Here is a 6,179-nt window from a genome sequence, read left to right as displayed (position 1 = left end):
CGAGCGATCGCGGCACGCACTATGTGCACGGTTTCTTTATAGCCAGCTGACTGTGCGGGATATTATGGGCTCACTCACTTGAGATGCCTTTGGTCTCAACAATCTCATGAGTTTTTGTTCGGCTGTCTTTCATCAGCATGTCATAGATTTTGCCAATGGTTTCCTTCGATGTGTCAAGTGGACTGCTGGAGTCATCTTTGGTGCCTGTCCGACCATGTTTAAATTCATTCGACCAAAAGTAAATGGTCTCAAATGATGATTTATGTGAACTTGACCTAATTCTGTTTAGATTTGTATGGCAGTCAAACCTATCAAATGAAAATGTTTAAGAACAGCACAGTACTCGGTTTTCTCCATTTCCAATCACAGTCAACATACTGACCAAATCACACGGCTGAACTGTACGCTGTACAGTATTCAAATTCTTTATACAATCCTTGGAATAATCAAGCTATCAACAACGAAGGCACAACAAAAATGTGCTATTTTTCCATGGAATTTGCCAGGTTTATCAAACCATACTTGCATCTATGGAAGATTTAACTTATTATGCAGGTTCAGGAATTTTCCCTGCTTCGAGATGACTGAGTGTTGTTGCGTCGTCTTCATGATCATCATCATCCCCATTATGGTTGGAGGAAGGCAATGGCCAACTGTGGTGTCACCGCCAGACACCACACTTGCTAGGTGGTAGCCTTTAAATCGGCCGCGGTCCGTTAGTATACGTCGGACCCGCGTGTCGCCACTATCAGTGATTGCACACCAAGCGCCGCCACACGGCAGGTCTAGAGAGACTTCCTAGCACTCGTCCCAGTTGTACAGCCGACTTGGTTAGCGATGGTTCACTGACAAAATACGCTCTCATTTGCCGAGACGATAGTTAGCATAGCCTTCAGCCACGTCATTTGCTACGACCTAGCAAGGCGCCATTATCAGTTGCTATTGATATTGCAAATAATGCACAGACAAGAGCTACGTTCAACATTGATGGATTAAAGCTAGGTATTCCACCGAGTACCACCTTTTTTCTGAAGTCTGAATTCCTTGCCTTGTTCCAGACCTCACGCCAGCCTGCGCAAGCTTAAGCGCGTGCCTTTCGGCTTCCTCCAAACTCCGTGGGTTGGCTCCTGCCAATCCAGAACACAAACCATCTCCGCTAGGACCGTGCCTATTCGGCAGTGCTGGTCTCCCGCATCATCCCCTACGCTCCTCGGAGTATGGGACCTCATCATCATCATCAGTCCTAATACAATACACGTATCACGACATTAGCAGCGTTATTAGTTGAAAGTCTGGACGGGACTTCCTGGAAGCTGCATAACTGGGCCACACTTCCTACAACAGAGACTAACTGGACAGCAATATATACGGTTTTTTCGGGGTGTACTTCCAGATGTACATTATGATGTCCCACTGAACCAACGCCTGAACATGTGGTTCATGCTTGATGGCGCTCCAGCACAATTATATTAAGTGAGTGCGCCAGCTTCTAACGTGTGGCCAACATTAGATAGGTAGAGGAGGGCCTGTACCATGGCCTCGAAAGTTTTCGGATTTAAATCCGATGGATTTCCGTGTGTGGGGTCAGGTCAGAACCTTGGTCAACGCTACTGAGGTCAACTCTCTTGAGGAATTACGCTTGCGGACTGAAGAGACTGTACAGCATTTACAGAGTTCCCCAGGGCTGCCTGATAAGATTCGCAACTCATTTCAGATGCGAGTTCAGTGTTACATTCAGACGCGTGGTCAACATTTCAAACACCTACTTTAACGTCTAGGCATGCCATGTGTTCCTAGACACTGATGAACCGCAACACAATACGTGTTGTATTTCGACAACGGTTGTTCCACTTGGGTGTGGCATTCGGACGTGACACTAGCCCAATGTTGGAAAGACAAGGTATGCACACTCGACGTCAAAGCTCCGGTCGATAACGTAAGACTACGATTATGAGGATCACTGTATTGCGAACCAATCACGCTCCAACCCCTTCAGCGCCTGCCTTCCGAGAACAAGTAATGGACTGCCTGCAACACTCTACGTCATGCCGGCCCACCGTTTGGAGCCTACCAGCAGATGGACTAGGGAATCACCGTCCCATGCGTACGCTTCCGTTAACACCACAATACAAACGGATTTATTTGCACTGGTGCCACGACCAAGAAGTATTGACTGCAAACGAATGGCATCGCCTGGTTTTTAGCGACGAACCACGGTTTTGTACCACCCAGGATTACCATCGTCAACGAGATTGGTGGTGTCCTAGTGGTCTTCCCATATTTTTGGACAGGCACAATTGTATTACTCCTACGGTGATGGTGTAGGCAGCCACCAAGTACGACTTCAGGTCACAACTGGTACTGGTCAGGGAACACTGACACCACAACCATACTTCGTGAACATCCTGCGCCCTCATGTGTTAGCTCTCATTTGAGAGCGTCGTGTTGCCATTTTTCATCAAGACAATATTGATCCACACATGAACTTTCGTGAGACTGAGAAGCTTATGTGTGCGAGTCAGCATGGTTTTAGGAAGAAACTGTCGTGAAACTCAACTTGCCCTTTTCTCACATGATATACTTCCAACTACGGATGAAGGGAAAGAGGCTGATTCTATATTTCTAGATTTCCGGAAGTCGTTTGACACGATGCGTCATTGCAGGACGATAACGAAGGTACGAGCACATGAAATAATTTCACTGATAGGTCAGTGGCTGTAAGACTTCTTAACCAACAAAACCCACTAGTTTTTCCACGGCGGCGAGTGTTCATGAGAGACAAGGGTATCGCCAGGAGTGCCCCAGGGAATGTGATAGGACCGCTGTTGTTCCCTATATGCATAAATCATTTGGCGGACAGGGTGGGCAGCGATCTGAGTTTGTTCGCTGATGATACTGTGATGTACGGCAGGGTGTCGAAGTTGAGAGACTGCAACAAGATATAAGACGACTTGGACAAAATTTCTAGTTCGCGTGATGAATGGCAGCTAGCTCCGGAATATGGAAAAATGTATGTTAATAAGGATAAGTATGAAGAATAAGCCTGTAATGTTCGGGTACAGTGTTACTAGCGTCCTGCTTGACGCAATCAAGTCTTTTAAATATTTGGGCGTAACGTTGCAGAGCGATTTGAAATGCAACGAACGTGTAAGAACTGCTGTAGGGAAGGGGAACGGTCGACTTCAGTCTATTGGAAGAATTTTAGGAAAAGTGGTTCACCTCTAAAACAGACTGCATACAGGACGCTGGTGCGACCTACTCTTGAGTACTGCTCGAGTGTTTGGAACCCTCACCAGATGGCATTGAAAGAGGACATCGAAGCAGTTCAGAGGCACGATGCTAGACTTATTACCGGTAGGTTCCAACAACACGTGAATGTTACGTAGATGCTTCTACCTGGAAGGAAGGCGACGTTCTTTTCGAGAAACACTACTGAGAAAATTTAGAGAACCGGCATTTGAGACTGAAAGCCGAACGATTCTATTGCCGCCAAAGTACTTTGCGCGTAAGGACCAGGAAGATAAGCTACTAAAATTAAGGTTCATATAGAGGCGTAGAGAGAGTCGTTTTTCCCTCGCTCTATTGATAGTGGATCAGGAAAGGAAATGATTAGTAGTGGTATAGTTACCCTCCGCCACGTACTGTTCGATGCGAAACATCTATGTCGATGTAGATGTAAATGTAGAATGTGAAGTAGAGATACTGGCGTGGCCAGCAAAGTTCTCAGATCTGTCCCTGGTAATACATGTCAGACCAGCTCCAATGTCAACTCTGTTCCTTATGCACGTTATCAAGGACCAGTACAAGAGTTGTGGGCCAGCTTGCCACAAGAGAGGATGCAGCGGCTTTTATGACATCCTTCCCAACAGAATACGCTTAAGTTTTGAGGTCTGGGAGTGGAATGGTGGGCGGCACACCCTACTGAGACGTGGGCTCTGGGTTCATATTACCATGATCTTTGTAAATTTTAATTCATTTTGTAATCACTGAAATAACATCACAAACCCTTTCAACAGTATAGGTTCATTCAGCTTCCTCGTCCCCCTATGGGTGGTCGAGTTTTTTTGGAACGCATTGTATTTCACAGCTCTCGAGGTGGAACAACAACAATTCGATTTAAGTGCCGGAGGTAAGGAGGCAATTATACAAAGTTTTGGATTTTTCCCTATAAGAATAGAAATGTACTTAGGATTAATTTCCCCTTACATTGTCTAGAAGTTTTTACTTATTGCCCGCTATCTTTCACATTTTCAAGTATAGCATATGGCTCTAAGCACTATGGGACTTAACTTCTGAGGTCATCAGTCCCCTAGAACTTAGAACTACTTAAACCTAACTAACCTAAGGACATCACACATCCATTCCCGAGGCAGGATTCGAACCTGCGACCGTAGCGGTCGGGTGGTTCCAGGCTGTAGCGCCTAGAACCGCTCGGCCACGCCGGCCGGTGATTTTCAAGTAAGTTCAATCACTGGTATCAGTCGAGGCAGCATCATAACACATTGGATAGGCAGCTGCCTGTGGCACAGTGAACGCATAACGACATGGACCCAGAACGACAGTGGGGCCAGAAGTGTAGCCATGGATTGTTCCAGGAGGACAGCACCACGAGAAGATTGTACCGTTGGTCGGCTGCCTCTGATGAACAGACGAATCGTAATAGCAGAAATCTGGGAAGAGGTCGCAGGTGGAGTGTTACAGCGGCAGAAAAGACTACTGCAAGCTGGGTTGAGATCTCCACTTGTCATGTGTCGTTTACCGCTGACACCATACCTCACACAATTGAGACTTGCGAGGGGCAGAGCGAGAACCAAACTCAACACTGCATGGCATTTGTGGTGTTCAGTATTGTTAATCTGGTTGTGATCTTCTGTCTGGAGACTGGTTTGATTCAGCTCTCCAAGCTAATCACTCCTGTGCGAGCGTCTTCATCTCCTAGGAAATACTGCAACCCACATCCGTCTGTATGAGCTTAATGTTTTCATTTTTTGAAACTTCCTGGCAGATTAAAACTGTATCCCTGACCGAGACTCGAACTCGGGACCTTTGCCTTTCGCGGGCAAGTGCTCTACTGGCAGAAGTAAAGCTGTGACGATGGGGTGTGAGTCGTGCTTGGGTAGCTCAGATGGTAGGGTAAGGTCCCGAGTTCGAGTCTCGGTCCGGTACACAGTTTTAATCTGACAGGAAGTTTTATATCAGCGCACACTCCGCTGCAGAGTGAAAATCTCATTCATTTCATCTTTCTGTGCCCCCCAAAAAGATTTTTACTCTATACACACACTCCAATACTAAATTCTTGATCCTTTGATGTATCAGTATGCGTCCTATCAACCGATCATTTCTTTTAGTCAGTTTCCGCCACAAATTTCATTTTTCCCCAAATCTTTTCAGAACTTCCTCATTAATTACGTGATATACCTATCTCATCTTTACCAGTCTTCTGAAGCACGACATTTCAACTGTTTCTATTCTCTTCTTGTGAGAACTATTTATCGCTCATGTTTCTCATCCATACATGGCTACACACAATACGAATAGTTTCAGAAAAGATTTCCTGTACTTAAGTCTGTATTCAGTGTAAAACTGTTTCTCCTTCAGAGACGCTTTTATTGCCAGTGCCAGTCTACATTTTTATATCCTCTCTACTTCGGCCGTCAAAAGTTAGTTTGCTGCCCAAATAACAAAACTCATCTACTACTCTAAGTGTCTCGTTTCCTATTCCAGTTCCCTCAGCATCACTTGATTTAACTCAGCTACATTGCATTATCCTTGTTGTGCTTTTGTTAATGTTCATCATATATCGTCCTTTGAGGACAGTGTCCACTCCGCCTCCTTCAGCTGCTCCCTTCCAAGTGCTTTGCTGTCTCTGACAGAATTACAATGTCATTGGCAAGCCTCAAGGTTTTTGTTTATTCTCCCCATACTTTCATTGCTACTCCAAAATATTCTTTGGTTTCCTTTACTACTTGCTGACTGTACAGTTTGAATAACTTCAGCGATAGGCTAAAACCCTGTGTCACTCCCTTCTCAACCAGTGCTTCCCTTTTATTTTATCACTACCATTCGGTTTCTGTAAAAGTTACAAATAGCCTTTCAAACGCTGTATTTTACCTCTGATATCTTCAGAATTCCAATTAACATTGTCAAAAGCTTGTTGCCTTTCCTAACATAACTTCTAA

The sequence above is a fragment of the Schistocerca americana genome, chromosome 9, assembly GCF_021461395.2.
Source record: "Schistocerca americana isolate TAMUIC-IGC-003095 chromosome 9, iqSchAmer2.1, whole genome shotgun sequence".
NCBI classification, from domain to species: Eukaryota; Metazoa; Arthropoda; class Insecta; order Orthoptera; family Acrididae; genus Schistocerca; species Schistocerca americana.
This window is presented reverse-complemented; position numbering follows the sequence as displayed.